Raw genomic sequence first — 21,023 nt, 5'->3', positions numbered from 1 at the left:
ATACACAACGTTTCAACCATCAAAAAGTGGTCTTTCTCAAGTGAGAAAGACCACTTTTTGATGGTTGAAACGTTGTGTATTTGATTTAATAAATTCTTTAAATCCGTAGAGCCCTGAACCCTCTGTTTTTTTTGCTGACTTTGGAGTCTGTCATTCACAGGGACTCCCCTGGATCAAGAGCACCAGTAACAACAAGTATCAGTTACAGTTTTCAGTTTTTGGTGTGCAGCATTTATCTTGTTTTTTTTCTGCTTTTGATCAATTTTGACATACAAAGGTTGGAGGGATACCAACATTGATCTCTTGGGTATCTAGAGGGAACTATCAATATGCAGACTATGGCAAAAGTATCAACAAAATAAACATGTCCAAGAATTAGGTATTCAATATTGTTAATCTGCAAGACAAAAACATACAGAACCCCTAAAAGATCATATTGAACCCCCCAAAAAAATAAATCTGATTTTAATATAAAATGTTCTGTCTCTGAATTTAATATCAAAGTACAAAGTACATTTGTTCTTAATGCGAATCATTCTGTTTCACAAAAGATTCCATAAAGTTTACATTTGATTAATTTCTTAATTTTCTGTAAACTTCAGGAAGTTAAAAGCAAAGTCACATTCTACCTTTCAATCAAGCCTGAAATATTTTTTCAAACACAATTTGCACCTGAATGGCGGTGGTGGAACAAAAGCTTTCTACGTTTTGTTTTTAAATCCAAACAAGTATAAATCCCTCTTAAGAGTTAATCCTCATTGTAGCACAAACCCCATGCTATCTCACCAGAGTCTTCAATTGAATAAATTCTCTTATTGCTATAGGCGAGTGGATCTTGTATGTGGTAGAAACCAAGAGTGCTGAAAGAAGTTTTGCATGTACGAACACCTTTTCTTTCAGTTTTACTTGCTTTATGCTTTATGCTTTATCAGAGTGGGCAATCATAAATGACAACATAGAAGAGGAATAAAGAATCTTCTTTTTTTTGCCAATTACATAGCAAGCTAAAGGAAAACATGCTAAAACCACATTGAAGATTTGAGTAACACAATTAAAGTAAATATGAAGGAACAAGGCTTGATGTTAATATTAAAGATATTTTAAATGCCTTAAGCATAGAATAAAATATTCCAACACATTTGAACTTTGCAACTCACTCAAAAAATCATGTCTTTTGATCAATTTTAAACAGAGGGTTCAGGGCTCTACGGATTTAAAGAATTTATTATATCAAATACACAACGTTTCAACCATCAAAAAGTGGTCTTTCTCAAGTGAGAAAGACCACTTTTTGATGGTTGAAACGTTGTGTATTTGATTTAATAAATTCTTTAAATCCGTAGAGCCCTGAACCCTCTGTTTTTTTTGCTGACTTTGGAGTCTGTCATTCACAGGGACTCCCCTGGATCAAGAGCACCAGTAACAACAAGTATCAGTTAGAGTTTTCAGTTTTTGGTGTGCAGCATTTATCTTGTTTTTTTCTGCTTTTGATCAATTTTGACATACAAAGGTTGGAGGGATACCAACATTGATCTCTTGGGTATCTAGAGGGAACTATCAATATGCAGACTATGGCAAAAGTATCAACAAAATAAACATGTTCAAGAATTAGGTATTCAATATTGTTAATCTGCAAGACAAAAACATACAGAACCCCTAAAAGATCATATTGAACCCCCCAAAAAAATAAATCTGATTTTAATATAAAATGTTCTGTCTCTGAATTTAATATCAAAGTACAAAGTACATTTGTTCTTAATGCGAATCATTCTGTTTCACAAAAGATTCCATAAAGTTTACATTTGATTAATTTCTTAATTTTCTGTAAACTTCAGGAAGTTACAGTACAATTATTACAGTACAATAATGACCATTTTTCAGTAAAATTCAAGCTAAGTTGTTTATTTCTTCAACAGGTTTAGAAAGCCCTGCTTATCTTTTGTGAATGATAACAATAAAACATTACAAATGCTTTTTCATAACAAAAAGCTATTTGTGCTGAAGTGTGATAAGCAGTTGAACTATAACATTGATTATTCCCATTATATTTAAACAATATAGTTTTGGCAGACTGTAAAGAATGTACACATCTCAATACATGCAGTACTTAGCACAGTCCTTAAGAAGAATTCAAATATTATCTGTAATTATAAAGTGGAAGAATTCCCTCACTCTCACACTAAAGTGCTCATTATCCTTTGTCACCTTAAGTTATTTCTGTAGGGGTAAGCCGTTTCTCCTCTATTTTATGTTGTGCAAAGTATTGCACACAAATGAACTCTTAGCACTATGTTGCAGCATTGAGATACTTATCAATAGAAGACAATGCATTTATTGAAATGGAGTTCTTTATTAAATGTTTTACAGCCAGCAGCACCCTAAAATGTATAACTTGGAAAATGTTTGAAGAATTCAGAGTGTTTTCTTCTTTAGTGTGCCACATATTCCAGTAAGTAAAGATTGCTTTGCCAAGCAGATACAAACAAAATGCAAAGTGCAGTGAAGTTTTTAATAACACGTTACCACTGAAAAAGTCAACATAGTCAGCAGGATTTGAACCTGCGCGGGGAAACACCAATAGCATTGTTTGAATGTATACAATGTTAAATAAAAGGCCTATGGATGTAAATTGTTAAATGTAATCTTTTACATTAAAAACAACATTTCCGCATTTTGCTATTTGGCTCACATTGGAGCGCATGTAAAGCAGTCAAATTCAATAGGTGTCTCAATGTGGGCAAGAAGATATTGGTAATTGATGATGTATGATTTAAAAAAATAAAAAAATGAGAGCTGTCCAAGCAAATTCTTCCTTTTTTCAAACCAAAATACACCAGTGGAGCCAATGCTACCCATTATTTGGGTCTAGAGGATACATATATTTCCAGATGTATATATCCTAAAAAGGCAATCTTTAATGAGCATCCTGTCTATCTGTACTAAGTAGGGGTCAGCCTATCCTCCTTCTTAACCCAACTATTCACCTCTCACATTCGTATCTTGCTCACCATATGTAAACCACTTCTCACCTCTCTCATAATCTGTTGTTATTACATTTCCTCCACCTACCCCCTGAAAATGATTAATAAATACAAAACCTCATTAAGAGTTAAAATTCACCCTAGCAAAGTCACATTCTACCTTTCAATCAAGCCTGAAATATTTTTTCAAACACAATTTGCACCTGAATGGCGGTGCTGGAACAAAAGCTTTCTACGTTTTGTTTTTAAATCCAAACAAGTATAAATCCCTCTTAAGAGTTAATCCTCACTGTAGCACAACCCCATGCTATTTCACCAGAGTCTTCAATTGAATAAATTCTCTTATTGCTATAGGCGAGTGGCTCTTGTATGTGGTAGAAATCAAGAGTGCTGAAAGAAGTTTTGCATGTACGACCACCTTTTCTTTCAGTTTTACTTGCTTTATGCTTTATGCTTTATCAGAGTGGGCAATCATAAATGACAACATAGAAGAGGAATAAAGAATCTTCTTTTTTTTGCCAATTACATAGCAAGCTAAAGGAAAACATGCTAAAACCACATTGAAGATTTGAGTAACACAGTTAAAGTAAATATGAAGGAACAATACTTGATGTTAATATTAAAGATATTTTAAATGCCTTAAGCATAGAATAAAATATTCCAACACATTTGAACTTTGCAACTCACTCAAAAAATCATGTCTTTTGATCAATTTTAAACAGAGGGTTCAGGGCTCTACGGATTTAAAGAATTTATTATATCAAATACACAACGTTTCAACCATCAAAAAGTGGTCTTTCTCAAGTGAGAAAGACCACTTTTTGATGGTTGAAACGTTGTGTATTTGATTTAATAAATTCTTTAAATCCGTAGAGCCCTGAACCCTCTGTTTTTTTTTGCTGACTTTGGAGTCTGTCATTCACAGGGACTCCCCTGGATCAAGAGCACCAGTAACAACAAGTATCAGTTACAGTTTTCAGTTTTTGGTGTGCAGCATTTATCTTGTTTTTTTCTGCTTTTGATCAATTTTGATATACAAAGATTGGAGGGATACCAACATTGATCTCTTGGGTATCTAGAGGGAACTATCAATATGCAGACTATGGCAAAAGTATCAACAAAATAAACATGTCCAAGTATTAGGTATTCAATATTGTTAATCTGCAAGACAAAAACATACAGAACCCCTATAAGATCATATTGAACCTCCCCAAAAAATAAATCTGATTTTAATATAACATGTTCTGTCTCTGAATTTAATATCAAAGTACAAAGTACATTTGTTCTTAATGAGAATCATTCTGTTTCACAAAAGATTCCATAAAGTTTACATTTGATTAATTTCTTAATTTTCTGTAAACTTCAGGAAGTTACAGTACAATTATTACAGTACATTAATGACCATTTTTCAGTAAAATTCATGCTAAGTTGGTTATTTCTTCAACAGGTTTAGAAAGCCCTGCTTATCTTTTGTGAATGATAACAATAAAACATTACAAATGCTTTTTCATAACAAAAAGCTATTTGTGCTGAAGTGTGATAAGCAGTTGAACTATAACATTGATTATTCCCATTATATTTAAACAATATAGTTTTGGCAGACTGTAAAGAATGTACAATACATGCAGTACTTATCACAGTCCTTAAGAAGAATTCAAATATTATCTGTAATTATAAAGTGGAAGAATTCCCTCACTCTCACACTAAAGTGCTCATTATCCTTTGTCACCTTAAGTTATTTCTGTAAGGGTAAGCCGTTTCTCCTCTATTTTATGTTGTGCAAAGTATTGCACACAAATGACCTCTTAGCACTATGTTGCAGCATAGAGATACTTATCAATAGAAGACAATGCATTTATTGAAATGGAGTTCTTTATTAAATGTTTTACAGCCAGCAGCACCCTAAAATGTATAACTTGGAAAATGTTTGAAGAATTCAGAGTGTTTTCTTCTTTAGTGTGCCACATATTCCAGTAAGTAAAGATTGCTTTGCCAAGCAGATACAAACAAAATGCAAAGTGCAGTGAAGTTTTTAATAACACGTTACCACTGAAAAAGTCAACGTAGTCAGCAGGATTTGAACCTGCGCGGGGAAACCCCAATGGATTTCAAGTCCATCGCCTTAACCACTCGGCCATGACTACATAGCTGGTAGTACTGAATACAGTCACACAGATAGCTCTTGAGCGTATATGGGTAACACTCACTAATGAATGATGACCAATATGAACTAAATAACCATGAGAACATTTTCATAAAGAGAAATACATGACTTGTTTGTACACATTGTTTAAACAACATTATCTTTGCAAAATGTTGCTTCTATTGGGTTTTTGAACAATGACGAGAAATACTTTTTGTTAACCACAATCAATGTACAGTATGAAACAGATCTGAGGCAGAAAACAAGAAAAGGGGTTAAAAGGAGTAATGGGACAATGATCTAACTTGGATGTCAGAGATTAAAAGAGCAGAGTTGCAGGGTAATTGGGGCAAGAAGAACATGGAACATTACAGGAACATGCTCCAGTGGCGTAATCGGTTAGCGCACGGTACTTATATGTCAGTATATGCTAAGCTATGCTGAGGTTGTGAGTTCAAGCCTCACCTGAAGCAAACCCTTTTTTTGTTTCATCAACCAATAGCATTGTTTGAATGTATACAATGTTAAATAAAAGGCCTATGGATGTAAATTGCAAAATGTAATCTTTTACATTAAAAACAACATTTCCGCATTTTGCTATTTGGCTTACATTGGAGTGCATGTAAAGCAGTCAAATTCAATAGGTGTCTCAATGTGGGCAAGAAGATATTGGTAATTGATGATGTATGATTTAAAAAAATAAAAAAATGAGAGCTGTCCAAGCACATTCTTCCTTTTTTCAAATCAAAATACACCAGTGGAGCCAATGCTACTCATTATTTGGGTCTAGAGGATACATATATTTCCAGATTTATATATCCTAAAAAGGCAATCTTTAATGAGCATCCTGTCTATCTGTACTAAGTAAGGGTCAGCCTATCCCCCCTTCTTAACCCAATTATTCACCTCTCACATTCGTATCTTGTTCATCATATGTAAACCACTTCTCACCTCTCTCATAATCTGTTGTTATTACATTTCCTCCACCTACCCCCTGAGAATGATTAATAAACAAATCTAAACTCAATACAAAACCCCATTAAGAGTTAAAATTCACCCTAGCAAAGCCACATTCTACCTTTCAATCAAGCCTGAAATATTTTTTCAAACACAATTTGCACCTCAATGGCGGTGGTGGAACAAAAGCTTTCTACGTTTTGTTTTTAAATCCAAACAAGTATAAATCCCTCTTAAGAGTTAATCCTCACTGTAGCACAACCCCATGCTATTTCACCAGAGTCTTCAATTTAATAAATTATCTTATTGCTATAGGCGAGTGGATCTTGTATGTGGTAGAAACCAAGAGTGCTGAAAGAAGTTTTGCATGTACGACCACCTTTTCTTTCAGTTTTACTTGCTTTATGCTTTATGCTTTATCAAAGTGGGCAATCATAAATGACAACATAGAAGAGGAATAAAGAATCTTCTTTTTTTGCCAATTACATAGCAAGCTAAAGGAAAACATGCTAAAACAACATTGAAGATTTGAGTAACATAGTTAAAGTAAATATGAAGGAACAAGGCTTGATGTTAATATTAAAGATATTTTAAATGCCTTAAGCATAGAATAAAATATTCCAACACATTTGAACTTTGTAACTCACTCAAAAAATCATGTCTTTTGTTCAATTTTAAACAGACGGTTCTCACTTGAGAAAGACCACTTTTTGATGGTTGAAACGTTGTGCATTTGATATAATAAATTCTTTAGATCCGTAGAGCCCTGAATCCTCCGTTTCTTTTGCTGACTTTGGAGTCTGTCATTCACAGGAACTCCCCTGGATCAGGAGCACCAGTAACAGCAAGTATCAGTTAGAGTTTTCAGTTTTTGCTTTGCAGCATTTATCTTGTTTTTTTACTGCTTTTGATCAATTTTGACATACAAAGGGTGGAGGGATACCAACATTGATCTCTTGGGTATCTAGAGGGAACTAACAATATGCAGACTATGGCAAAAGTATCAACAAAATAAACATGTCCACGAATTAGGTATTCAATATTGTTAATCTGCAAGACAAAAACATACAGGACCCCTATAAGATCATATTGAAGCCCCCAAAAAAATAAATCTGATTTTAATATAAAATGTTCTGTCTCTGAATTTAATATCAAAGTATAAAGTACATTTGTTCTTAATGAGAATCATTCTGTTTCACAAAAGATTCCATAAAGTTTACATTTGATTAATTTCTTAATTTTCTGTAAACTTCAGGAAGTTACAGTACAATTATTACAGTACATTAATGACCATTTTTCAGTAAAATTCATGCTAAGTTGGTTATTTCTTCAACAGGTTTAGAAAGCCCTGCTTATCTTTTGTGAATGATAACAATAAAACATTACAAATGCTTTTTCATAACAAAAAGCTATTTGTGCTGAAGTGTGATAAGCAGTTGAACTATACCATTGATTATTCCCATTATATTTAAACAATATAGTTTTGGCAGACTGTAAAGAATGTACACATCTCAATACATGCAGTACTTAGCACAGTCCTTAAGAAGAATTCAAATATTATCTGTAATTATAAAGTGGAAGAATTCCCTCACTCTCACACTAAAGTGCTCATTATCCTTTGTCACCTTAAGTTATTTCTGTAAGGGTAAGCCGTTTCTAATCTATTTTATGTTGTGCAAAGTATTGCACACAAATGACCTCTTAGCACTATGTTGCAGCATAGAGATACTTATCAATAGAAGACAATGCATTTATTGAAATGGAGTTCTTTATTAAATGTTTTACAGCCAGCAGCACCCTAAAATGTATAACTTGGAAAATGTTTGAAGAATTCAGAGTGTTTTCTTCTTTAGTGTGCCACATATTCCAGTAAGTAAAGATTGCTTTGCCAAGCAGATACAAACAAAATGCAAAGTGCAGTGAAGTTTTTAATAACACGTTAGCACTGAAAAAGTCAACGTAGTCAGCAGGATTTGAACCTGCGCGGGGAAACCCCAATGGATTTCAATTCCATCGCCTTAACCACTCGGCCATGACTACATAGCTGCTAGTACTGAATACAGTCACACAGATAGCTCTTGAGCGGATATGGGTAACACTCACCAATGAATGATGACCAATATGAACTAAATAACCATGAGAACATTTTCATAAAGAGAAATACATGACTTGTTTGTACACATTGTTTAAACAACATTATCTTTGCAAAATGTTGCTTCTATTGGGTTTTTGAACAATGACGAGAAATACTTTTTGTTAACCACAATCAATGTACAGTATGAAACAGATCTGAGGCAGAAAACAAGAAAAGGGGTTAAAAGGAGTAATGGGACAATGATCTAACTTGGATGTCAGAGATTAAAAGAGCAGAGTTGGTGGGTAATTGGGGCAAGAAGAACATGGATCATTACAGGAACATGCTCCAGTGGCGTAATCGGTTAGCGCACGGTACTTATATGTCAGTATATGCTAAGCTATGCCGAGGTTGTGAGTTCAAGCCTCACCTGATGCAAACCCCTTTTTTGTTTCATCAACCAATAGCATTGTTTGAATGTATACAATGTTAAATAAAAGGCCTATGGATGTAAATTGCAAAATGTAATCTTTTACATTAAAAACAACATTTCCGCATTTTGCTATTTGGCTTACATTGGAGTGCATGTAAAGCAGTCAAATTCAATAGGTGTCTCAATGTGGGCAAGAAGATATTGGTAATTGATGATGTATGATTTAAAAAAATAAAAAAATGAGAGCTGTCCAAGCAAATTCTTCCTTTTTTTCAAACCAAAATACACCAGTGGAGCCAATGCTACCCATTATTTGGGTCTAGAGGATACATATATTTCCAGATGTATATATCCTAAAAAGGCAATCTTTAATGAGCATCCTGTCTATCTGTACTAAGTAGGGGTCAGCCTATCCCCCCTTCTTAACCCAACTATTCACCTCTCACATTCGTATCTTGCTCACCATATGTAAACCACTTCTCACCTCTCTCATAATCTGTTGTTATTACATTTCCTCCACCTACCCCCTGAGAATGATTAATAAACAAATCTAAACTCAATACAAAACCTCATTCAGAGTTAAAATTCACCCTAGCAAAGTCACATTCTACCTTTCAATCAAGCCTGAAATATTTTTTCAAACACAATTTGCACCTGAATGGCGGTGGTGGAACAAAAGCTTTCTACGTTTTGTTTTTAAATCCAAACAAGTATAAATCCCTCTTAAGAGTTAATCCTCACTGTAGCACAACCCCATGCTATTTCACCAGAGTCTTCAATTGAATAAATTCTCTTATTGCTATAGGCGAGTGGATCTTGTATGTGGTAGAAACCAAGAGTGCTGAAAGAAGTTTTGCATGTACGACCACCTTTTCTTTCAGTTTTACTTGCTTTATGCTTTATGCTTTATCAGAGTGGGCAATCATAAATGACAACATAGAAGAGGAATAAAGAATCTTCTTTTTTTGCCAATTACATAGCAAGCTAAAGGAAAACATGCTAAAACCACATTGAAGATTTGAGTAACACAGTTAAAGTAAATATGAAGGAACAAATCTTGATGTTAATATTAAAGAGATTTTAAATGCCTTAAGCATAGAATAAAATATTCCAACACATTTGAACTTTGCAACTCACTCAAAAAATCATGTCTTTTGATCAATTTTAAACAGAGGGTTCAGGGCTCTACGGATTTAAAGAATTTATTATATCAAATACACAACGTTTCAACCATCAAAAAGTGGTCTTTCTCAAGTGAGAAAGACCACTTTTTGATGGTTGAAATATTGTGTATTTGATATAATAAATTCTTTAAATCCGTAGAGCCCTGAATCCTCCGTTTCTTTTGCTGACTTTGGAGTCTGTCATTCACAGGGACTCCCCTGGATCAAGAGCACCAGTAACAGCAAGTATCAGTTAGAGTTTTCAGTTTTTGCTGTGCAGCATTTATCTTGTTTTTTTCTGCTTTTGATCAATTTTGACATACAAAGGGTGGAGGGATACCAACATTGATCTCTTGGGTATCTAGAGGGAACTATCAATATGCAGACTATGGCAAAAGTATCAACAAAATAAACATGTCCAAGTATTAGGTATTCAATATTGTTAATCTGCAAGACAAAAACATACAGAACCCCTATAAGATCATATTGAACCTCCCCAAAAAATAAATCTGATTTTAATATAACATGTTCTGTCTCTGAATTTAATATCAAAGTACAAAGTACATTTGTTCTTAATGAGAATCATTCTGTTTCACAAAAGATTCCATAAAGTTTACATTTGATTAATTTCCTGTAAACTTCAGGAAGTTACAGTACAATTATTACAGTACATTAATGACCACTTTTCAGTAAAATTCATGCTAAGTTGGTTATTTCTTCAACAGGTTTAGAAAGCCCTGCTTATCTTTTGTGAATGATAACAATAAAACATTACAAATGCTTTTTCATAACAAAAAGCTATTTGTGCTGAAGTGTGATAAGCAGTTGAACTATAACATTGATTATTCCCATTATATTTAAACAATATAGTTTTGTCAGACTGTAAAGAATGTACACATCTCAATACATGCAGTACTTAGCACAGTCCTTAAGAAGAATTCAAATATTATCTGTAATTATAAAGTGGAAGAATTCCCTCACTCTCACACTAAAGTGCTCATTATCCTTTGTCACCTTAAGTTATTTCTGTAAGGGTAAGCCGTTTCTCCACTATTTTATGTTGTGCAAAGTATTGCACACAAATGACCTCTTAGCACTATGTTGCAGCATAGAGATACTTATCAATAGAAGACAATGCATTTATTGAAATGGAGTTCTTTATTAAATGTTTTACAGCCAGCAGAACCCTAAAATGTATAACTTGGAAAATGTTTGAAGAATTCAGAGTGTTTTCTTCTTTGGTGTGCCACATATTCCAGTAAGTAAAGATTGCTTTGCCAAGCAGATACAAACAAAATGCAAAGTGCAGTGAAGTTTTTAATAACACGTTACCACTGAAAAAGTCAACGTAGTCAGTAGGATTTGAACCTGCGTGGGGAAACCCCAATGGATTTCAAGTCCATCGCCTTAACCACTCGGAAATGACTACATAGCTGCTAGTACTGAATACAGTCACACAGATAGCTCTTGAGCAGATATGGGTAACACTCACTAATGAATGATGACCAATATGAACTAAATAACCATGAGAACATTTTCATAAAGAGAAATACATGACTTGTTTGTACACATTGTTTAAACAACATTATCTTTGCAAAATGTTGCTTCTATTAGGTTTTTGAACAATGACGAGAAATACTTTTTGTTAACCACAATCAATGTACTGTATGAAACAGATCTGAGGCAGAAAACAAGAAAAGGGGTTAAAAGGAGTAATGGGACAATGATCTAACTTGGATGTCAGAGATTAAAAGAGCAGAGTTGGTGGGTAATTGGGGCAAGAAGAACATGGATAATTACAGGAACATGCTCCAGTGGCGTAATCGGTTAGCGCATGGTATTTATATGTCAGTATATGCTAAGCTATGCCGAGGTTGTGAGTTCAAGCCTCACCTGAAGCAAACCCTTTTTTTGTTTCATCAACCAATAGCATTGTTTGAATGTATACAATGTTAAATAAAAGGCCTATGGATGTAAATTGCAAAATGTAATCTTTTACATTAAAAACAACATTTCCGCATTTTGCTATTTGGCTTACATTGGAGTGCATGTAAAGCAGTCAAATTCAATAGGTGTCTCAATGTGGGCAAGAAGATATTGGTAATTGATGATGTATGATTTAAAAAAATAAAAAAATGAGAGCTGTCCAAGCACATTCTTCCTTTTTTCAAATCAAAATACACCAGTGGAGCCAATGCTACTCATTATTTGGGTCTAGAGGATACATATATTTCCAGATGTATATATCCTAAAAAGGCAATCTTTAATGAGCATCCTGTCTATCTGTACTAAGTAGGGGTCAGCCTATCCCCCCTTCTTAACCCAACTATTCACCTCTCACATTCGTATCTTGCTCACCATATGTAAACCACTTCTCACCTCTCTCATAATCTGTTGTTATTACATTTCCTCCACCTACCCCCTGAGAATGATTAATAAACAAATCTAAACTCAATACAAAACCTCATTCAGAGTTAAAATTCACCCTAGCAAAGTCACATTCTACCTTTCAATCAAGCCTGAAATATTTTTTCAAACACAATTTGCACCTGAATGGCGGTGGTGGAACAAAAGCTTTCTACGTTTTGTTTTTAAATCCAAACAAGTATAAATCCCTCTTAAGAGTTAATCCTCACTGTAGCACAACCCCATGCTATTTCACCAGAGTCTTCAATTGAATAAATTCTCTTATTGCTATAGGCGAGTGGATCTTGTATGTGGTAGAAACCAAGAGTGCTGAAAGAAGTTTTGCATGTACGACCACCTTTTCTTTCAGTTTTACTTGCTTTATGCTTTATGCTTTATCAGAGTGGGCAATCATAAATGACAACATAGAAGAGGAATAAAGAATCTTCTTTTTTTGCCAATTACATAGCAAGCTAAAGGAAAACATGCTAAAACCACATTGAAGATTTGAGTAACACAGTTAAAGTAAATATGAAGGAACAAATCTTGATGTTAATATTAAAGAGATTTTAAATGCCTTAAGCATAGAATAAAATATTCCAACACATTTGAACTTTGCAACTCACTCAAAAAATCATGTCTTTTGATCAATTTTAAACAGAGGGTTCAGGGCTCTACGGATTTAAAGAATTTATTATATCAAATACACAACGTTTCAACCATCAAAAAGTGGTCTTTCTCAAGTGAGAAAGACCACTTTTTGATGGTTGAAATATTGTGTATTTGATATAATAAATTCTTTAAATCCGTAGAGCCCTGAATCCTCCGTTTCTTTTGCTGACTTTGGAGTCTGTCATTCACAGGGACTCCCCTGGATCAAGAGCACCAGTAACAGCAAGTATCAGTTAGAGTTTTCAGTTTTTGCTGTGCAGCATTTATCTTGTTTTTTTCTGCTTTTGATCAATTTTGACATACAAAGGGTGGAGGGATACCAACATTGATCTCTTGGGTATCTAGAGGGAACTATCAATATGCAGACTATGGCAAAAGTATCAACAAAATAAACATGTCCAAGTATTAGGTATTCAATATTGTTAATCTGCAAGACAAAAACATACAGAACCCCTATAAGATCATATTGAACCTCCCCAAAAAATAAATCTGATTTTAATATAACATGTTCTGTCTCTGAATTTAATATCAAAGTACAAAGTACATTTGTTCTTAATGAGAATCATTCTGTTTCACAAAAGATTCCATAAAGTTTACATTTGATTAATTTCCTGTAAACTTCAGGAAGTTACAGTACAATTATTACAGTACATTAATGACCACTTTTCAGTAAAATTCATGCTAAGTTGGTTATTTCTTCAACAGGTTTAGAAAGCCCTGCTTATCTTTTGTGAATGATAACAATAAAACATTACAAATGCTTTTTCATAACAAAAAGCTATTTGTGCTGAAGTGTGATAAGCAGTTGAACTATAACATTGATTATTCCCATTATATTTAAACAATATAGTTTTGTCAGACTGTAAAGAATGTACACATCTCAATACATGCAGTACTTAGCACAGTCCTTAAGAAGAATTCAAATATTATCTGTAATTATAAAGTGGAAGAATTCCCTCACTCTCACACTAAAGTGCTCATTATCCTTTGTCACCTTAAGTTATTTCTGTAAGGGTAAGCCGTTTCTCCACTATTTTATGTTGTGCAAAGTATTGCACACAAATGACCTCTTAGCACTATGTTGCAGCATAGAGATACTTATCAATAGAAGACAATGCATTTATTGAAATGGAGTTCTTTATTAAATGTTTTACAGCCAGCAGAACCCTAAAATGTATAACTTGGAAAATGTTTGAAGAATTCAGAGTGTTTTCTTCTTTGGTGTGCCACATATTCCAGTAAGTAAAGATTGCTTTGCCAAGCAGATACAAACAAAATGCAAAGTGCAGTGAAGTTTTTAATAACACGTTACCACTGAAAAAGTCAACGTAGTCAGTAGGATTTGAACCTGCGTGGGGAAACCCCAATGGATTTCAAGTCCATCGCCTTAACCACTCGGAAATGACTACATAGCTGCTAGTACTGAATACAGTCACACAGATAGCTCTTGAGCAGATATGGGTAACACTCACTAATGAATGATGACCAATATGAACTAAATAACCATGAGAACATTTTCATAAAGAGAAATACATGACTTGTTTGTACACATTGTTTAAACAACATTATCTTTGCAAAATGTTGCTTCTATTAGGTTTTTGAACAATGACGAGAAATACTTTTTGTTAACCACAATCAATGTACTGTATGAAACAGATCTGAGGCAGAAAACAAGAAAAGGGGTTAAAAGGAGTAATGGGACAATGATCTAACTTGGATGTCAGAGATTAAAAGAGCAGAGTTGGAGGGTAATTGGGGCAAGAAGAACATGGATAATTACAGGAACATGCTCCAGTGGCGTAATCGGTTAGCGCATGGTATTTATATGTCAGTATATGCTAAGCTATGCCGAGGTTGTGAGTTCAAGCCTCACCTGAAGCAAACCCTTTTTTTGTTTCATCAACCAATAGCATTGTTTGAATGTATACAATGTTAAATAAAAGGCCTATGGATGTAAATTGCAAAATGTAATCTTTTACATTAAAAACAACATTTCCGCATTTTGCTATTTGGCTTACATTGGAGTGCATGTAAAGCAGTCAAATTCAATAGGTGTCTCAATGTGGGCAAGAAGATATTGGTAATTGATGATGTATGATTTAAAAAAATAAAAAAATGAGAGCTGTCCAAGCACATTCTTCCTTTTTTCAAATCAAAATACACCAGTGGAGCCAATGCTACTCATTATTTGGGTCTAGAGGATACATATATTTCCAGATTTATATATCCTAAAAAGGCAATCTTTAATGAGCATCCTGTCTATCTGTACTAAGTAAGGGTCAGCCTATCCCCCCTTCTTAACCCAATTATTCACCTCTCACATTCGTATCTTGTTCATCATATGTAAACCACTTCTCACCTCTCTCATAATCTGTTGTTATTACATTTCCTCCACCTACCCCCTGAGAATGATTAATAAACAAATCTAAACTCAATACAAAACCCCATTAAGAGTTAAAATTCACCCTAGCAAAGCCACATTCTACCTTTCAATCAAGCCTGAAATATTTTTTCAAACACAATTTGCACCTCAATGGCGGTGGTGGAACAAAAGCTTTCTACGTTTTGTTTTTAAATCCAAACAAGTATAAATCCCTCTTAAGAGTTAATCCTCACTGTAGCACAACCCCATGCTATTTCACCAGAGTCTTCAATTTAATAAATTCTCTTATTGCTATAGGCGAGTGGATCTTGTATGTGGTAGAAACCAAGAGTGCTGAAAGAAGTTTTGCATGTACGACCACCTTTTCTTTCAGTTTTACTTGCTTTATGCTTTATGCTTTATCAGAGTGGGCAATCATAAATGACAACATAGAAGAGGAATAAAGAATCTTCTTTTTTTGCCAATTACATAGCAAGCTAAAGGAAAACATGCTAAAACCACATTGAAGATTTGAGTAACACAGTTAAAGTAAATATGAAGGAACAATACTTGATGTTAATATTAAAGATATTTTAAATGCCTTAAGCATAGAATAAAATATTCCAACACATTTGAACTTTGCAACTCACTCAAAAAATCATGTCTTTTGATCAATTTTAAACAGAGGGTTCTCACTTGAGAAAGACCACTTTTTGATGGTTGAAACGTTGTGCATTTGATATAATAAATTCTTTAAATCCGTAGAGCCCTGAATCCTCCGTTTCTTTTGCTGACTTTGGAGTCTGTCATTCACAGGGACTCCCCTGGATCAGGAGCACCAGTAACAGCAAGTATCAGTTAGAGTTTTCAGTTTTTGCTGTGCAGCATTTATCTTGTTTTTTTCTGCTTTTGATCAATATTGACATACAAAGGGTGGAGGGATACCAACATTGATCTCTTGGGTATCTAGAGGGAACTATCAATATGCAGACTATGGCAAAAGTATCAACAAAATAAACATGTCCAAGTATTAGGTATTCAATATTGTTAATCTGCAAGACAAAAACATACAGAACCCCTATAAGATTATATTGAACCTCCCCAAAAAATAAATCTGATTTTAATATAACATGTTCTGTCTCTGAATTTAATATCAAAGTACAAAGTACATTTGTTCTTAATGAGAATCATTCTGTTTCACAAAAGATTCCATAAAGTTTACATTTGATTAATTTCTTAATTTTCTGTAAACTTCAGGAAGTTACAGTACAATTATTACAGTACATTAATGACCACTTTTCAGTAAAATTCATGCTAAGTTGGTTATTTCTTCAACAGGTTTAGAAAGCCCTGCTTATCTTTTGTGAATGATAACAATAAAACATTACAAATGCTTTTTCATAACAAAATGCTATTTGTGCTGTAGTGTGATAAGCTGTTGAACTATAACATTGATTATTCCCATTATATTTAAACAATATAGTTTTGGCAGACTGTAAAGAATGTACACATCTCAATACATGCAGTACTTAGCACAGTCCTTAAGAAGAATTCAAATATTATCTGTAATTATAAAGTGGAAGAATTCCCTCACTCTCACACTAAAGTGCTCATTATCCTTTGTCACCTTAAGTTATTTCTGTAAGGGTAAGCCGTTTCTCCTCTATTTTATGTTGTGCAAAGTATTGCACACAAATGACCTCTTAGCACTATGTTGCAGCATAGAGATACTTATCAATAGAAGACAATGCATTTATTGAAATGGAGTTCTTTATTAAATGTTTTACAGCCAGCAGCACCCTAAAATGTATAACTTGGAAAATGTTTGAAGAATTCAGAGTGTTTTCTTCTTTAGTGTGCCACATATTCCAGTAAGTAAAGATTGCTTTGCCAAGCAGATACAAACAAAATGCAAAGTGCAGTGAAGTTTTTAATAACACGTTACCACTGAAAAAGTCAACGTAGTAAGCAGGATTTGAACCTGCACGGGGAAACCCCAATGGATTTCTAGTCCATCGCCTTAACCACTCGGCCATGACTACATAGCTGCTAGTACTGAATACAGTCACACAGATAGCTCTTGAGCGGATATGTGTAACACTCACTAATGAATGATGACCAATATGAACTAAATAACCATGAGAACATTTTCATAAAGAGAAATACATGACTTGTTTGTACACATTGTTTAAACAACATTATCTTTGCAAAATGTTGCTTCTATTGGGTTTTTGAACAATGACGAGAAATACTTTTTGTTAACCACAATCAATGTACAGTATGAAACAGATCTGAGGCAGAAAACAAGAAAAGGGGTTAAAAGGAGTAATGGGACAATGATCTAACTTGGATGTCAGAGATTAAAAGAGCAGAGTTGGTGGGTAATTGGGGCAAGAAGAACATGGATCATTACAGGAACATGCTCCAGTGGCGTAATCGGTTAGCGCACGGTACTTATATGTCAGTATATGCTAAGCTATGCCGAGGTTGTGAGTTCAAGCCTCACCTGATGCAAACCCTTTTTTTGTTTCATCAACCAATAGCATTGTTTGAATGTATACAATGTTAAATAAAAGGCCTATGGATGTAAATTGCAAAATGTAATCTTTTACATTAAAAACAACATTTCCGCATTTTGCTATTTGGCTTACATTGAAGTGCATGTAAAGCAGTCAAATTCAATAGGTGTCAAAATGTGGGCAAGAAGATATTGGTAATTGATGATGTATGATTTAAAAAAAATAAAAAAATGAGAGCTGTCCAAGCAAATTCTTCCTTTTTTCAAACCAAAATACACCAGTGGAGCCAATGCTACCCATTATTTGGGTCTAGAGGATACATATATTTCCAGATGTATATATCCTAAAAAGGCAATCTTTAATGAGCATCCTGTCTATCTGTACCAAGTAGGGGTCAGCCTATCCCCCCTTCTTAACCCAACTATTCACCTCTCACATTCGTATCTTGCTCACCATATGTAAACCACTTCTCACCTCTCTCATAATCTGTTGTTATTACATTTCCTCCACCTACCCCCTGAGAATGATTAATAAACAAATCTAAACTCAATACAAAACCCCATTAAGAGTTAAAATTCACCCTAGCAAAGTCACATTCCACCTTTCAATCAAGCCTGAAATATTTTTTCAAACACAATTTGCACCTGAATGGCGGTGGTGGAACAAAAGCTTTCCACGTTTTGTTTTTAAATCCAAACAAGTATAAATCCCTCTTAAGAGTTAATCCTCACTGTAGCACAACCCCATGCTATTTCACCAGAGTCTTCAATTGAATAAATTCTCTTATTGCTATAGGCGAGTGGATCTTGTATGTGGTAGAAACCAAGAGTGCTGAAAGAAGTTTTGCATGTACGACCACCTTTTCTTTCAGTTTTACTTGCTTTATGCTTTATGCTTTATCAGAGTGGGCAATCATAAATGACAACATAGAAGAGGAATAAAGAATCTTCTTTTTTTGCCAATTACATAGCAAGCTAAAGGAAAACATGCTAAAACCACATTGAAGATTTGAGTAACACAGTTAAAGTAAATATGAAGGAACAAAGCTTGATGTTAATATTAAAGATATTTTAAATGCCTTAAGCATAGAATAAAATATTCCAACACATTTGAACTTTGCAACTCACTCAAAAAATCATGTCTTTTGATCAATTTTAAACAGAGGGTCCTCACTTGAGAAAGACCACTTTTTGATGGTTGAAACGTTGTGCATTTGATATAATAAATTCTTTAAATCCGTAGAGCCCTGAATCCTCCGTTTCTTTTGCTGACTTTGGAGTCTGTCATTCACAGGGACTCCCCTGGATCAGGAGCACTAGTAACAGCAAGTATCAGTTAGAGTTTTCAGTTTTTGCTGTGCAGCATTTATCTTGTTTTTTTTCTGCTTTTGATCAATATTGACATACAAAGGGTGGAGGGATACCAACATTGATCTCTTGGGTATCTAGAGGGAACAATCAATATGCAGACTATGGCAAAAGTATCAACAAAATAAACATGTCCAAGTATTAGGTATTCAATATTGTTAATCTGCAAGACAAAAACATACAGAACCCCTATAAGATCATATTGAACCTCCCCCCAAAAAAATCTGATTTTAATATAACATGTTCTGTCTCTGAATTTAATATCAAAGTACAAAGTACATTTGTTCTTAATGAGAATCATTCTGTTTCACAAAAGATTCCATAAAGTTTACATTTGATTAATTTCTTAATTTTCTGTAAACTTCAGGAAGTTACAGTACAATTATTACAGTACATTAATGACCATTTTTCAGTAAAATTCAAGCTAAGTTGTTTATTTCTTCACAGGTTTAGAAAGCCCTGCTTATCTTTTGTGAATGATAACAATAAACCATTACAAATGCTTTTTTAAAACAAAAAGCTATTTGGGCTGAAGTGTGATAAGCAGTTGAACTATAACATTGATTATTCCCATTATATTTAAACAATATAGTTTTGTCAGACTGTAAAGAATGTACACATCTCAATACATGCAGTACTTAGCACAGTCCTTAAGAAGAATTCAAATATTATCTGTAATTATAAAGTGGAAGAATTCCCTCACTCTCACACTAAAGTGCTCATTATCCTTTGTCACCTTAAGTTATTTCTGTAAGGGTAAGCCGTTTCTCCTCTATTTTATGTTGTGCAAAGTATTGCACACAAATGACCTCTTAGCACTATGTTGCAGCATAGAGATACTTATCAATAGAAGACAATGCATTTATTGAAATGGAGTTCTTTATTAAATGTTTTACAGCCAGCAGCACCCTAAAATGTATAACTTGGAAAATGTTTGAAGAATTCAGAGTGTTTTCTTCTTTAGTGTGCCACATATTCCAGTAAGTAAAGATTGCTTTGCCAAGCAGATACAAACAAAATGCAAAGTGCAGTGAAGTTTTTAATAACACGTTACCACTGAAAAAGTCAACGTAGTCAGCAGGATTTGAACCTGCGCGGGGAAACCCCAATGGATTTCAAGTCCATCGCCTTAACCACTCGGCCATGACTACATAGCTGGTAGTACTGAATACAGTCACACAGATAGCTCTTGAGCGGATATGGGTAACACTCACCAATGAATGATGACCAATATGAACTAAATAACCATGAGAACATTTTCATAAAGAGAAATACATGACTTGTTTGTACACATTGTTTAAACAACATTATCTTTGTAAAATGTTGCTTCTATTGGGTTTTTGAACAATGACGAGAAATACTTTTTGTTAACCACATTCAATGTACAGTATGAAACAGATCTGAGGCAGAAAAAAAAGAAAAGGTGTTAAAAGGAGTAATGGGAAAATGATCTAACTTGGATGTCAGAGATTAAAAGAGCAGAGTTGGAGGGCAATTGGGGCAAGAAGAAGATGGATAATTATAGGAACATGCTCCAGTGGCGTAATCGGTTAGCGCACGGTACTTATATGTCAGTATATGCTAAGCTATGCCGAGGTTGTGAGTTCAAGCCTCACCCGAAGCAAACCCTTTTTTTGTTTCATCAACCAATAGCATTGTTTGAATGTATACAATGTTAAATAAAAGGCCTATGGATGTAAATTGTAAAATGTAATCTTTTACATAAGAAACAACGTTTCCTCATTTTCCTATTTCGCTTACATTGGAGCGCATGTAAAGCAGTCAAATTCAATAGGTGTCTCAATGTGGGCAAGACGATATTGGTAATTGATGATGTATGATTTAAAAAAATTAAAAAATGAGAGCTGTCCAAGCACATTCTTCCTTTTTTCAAACCAAAATACACCAGTGGAACAATGCTACTCATTACTTGGGTCTAGAGGATA

At 34.1% G+C, this 21,023-nt stretch overlaps 8 non-coding genes across 8 annotated transcripts; 2 read left to right on the top strand and 6 right to left on the bottom strand.

The window, feature by feature from the left end:
- Positions 1-5,043: 5,043 nt before the first annotated feature.
- TRNAS-UGA (transfer RNA serine (anticodon UGA)) lies at positions 5,044-5,125 on the bottom strand. Its single transcript has one exon. It is a non-coding gene; the product is annotated as a tRNA-Ser (tRNA).
- A 2,914-nt stretch (positions 5,126-8,039) lies between these two features.
- TRNAS-UGA (transfer RNA serine (anticodon UGA)) lies at positions 8,040-8,121 on the bottom strand. The gene has a single exon. It is a non-coding gene; the product is annotated as a tRNA-Ser (tRNA).
- A 2,977-nt stretch (positions 8,122-11,098) lies between these two features.
- On the bottom strand, positions 11,099-11,180 carry TRNAS-UGA (transfer RNA serine (anticodon UGA)). The gene has a single exon. It is a non-coding gene; the product is annotated as a tRNA-Ser (tRNA).
- A 379-nt stretch (positions 11,181-11,559) lies between these two features.
- On the top strand, positions 11,560-11,652 carry TRNAI-UAU (transfer RNA isoleucine (anticodon UAU)). Its single transcript is given in 2 exon segments — positions 11,560-11,597; positions 11,617-11,652. It is a non-coding gene; the product is annotated as a tRNA-Ile (tRNA).
- A 2,504-nt stretch (positions 11,653-14,156) lies between these two features.
- TRNAS-UGA (transfer RNA serine (anticodon UGA)) lies at positions 14,157-14,238 on the bottom strand. Its single transcript has one exon. It is a non-coding gene; the product is annotated as a tRNA-Ser (tRNA).
- Positions 14,239-14,617: 379 nt separating this feature from the next.
- TRNAI-UAU (transfer RNA isoleucine (anticodon UAU)) lies at positions 14,618-14,710 on the top strand. Its single transcript is given in 2 exon segments — positions 14,618-14,655; positions 14,675-14,710. It is a non-coding gene; the product is annotated as a tRNA-Ile (tRNA).
- Positions 14,711-17,151: 2,441 nt separating this feature from the next.
- On the bottom strand, positions 17,152-17,233 carry TRNAS-AGA (transfer RNA serine (anticodon AGA)). The gene has a single exon. It is a non-coding gene; the product is annotated as a tRNA-Ser (tRNA).
- A 2,913-nt stretch (positions 17,234-20,146) lies between these two features.
- Positions 20,147-20,228, bottom strand: TRNAS-UGA (transfer RNA serine (anticodon UGA)). Its single transcript has one exon. It is a non-coding gene; the product is annotated as a tRNA-Ser (tRNA).
- Between the last annotated feature and the right edge of the window lie 795 nt (positions 20,229-21,023).

Source organism: Ascaphus truei, assembly GCF_040206685.1.
Source record: "Ascaphus truei isolate aAscTru1 chromosome 12 unlocalized genomic scaffold, aAscTru1.hap1 SUPER_12_unloc_6, whole genome shotgun sequence".
NCBI classification, from domain to species: domain Eukaryota; kingdom Metazoa; phylum Chordata; class Amphibia; order Anura; family Ascaphidae; genus Ascaphus; species Ascaphus truei.
This window is presented reverse-complemented; position numbering and strand designations above follow the sequence as displayed.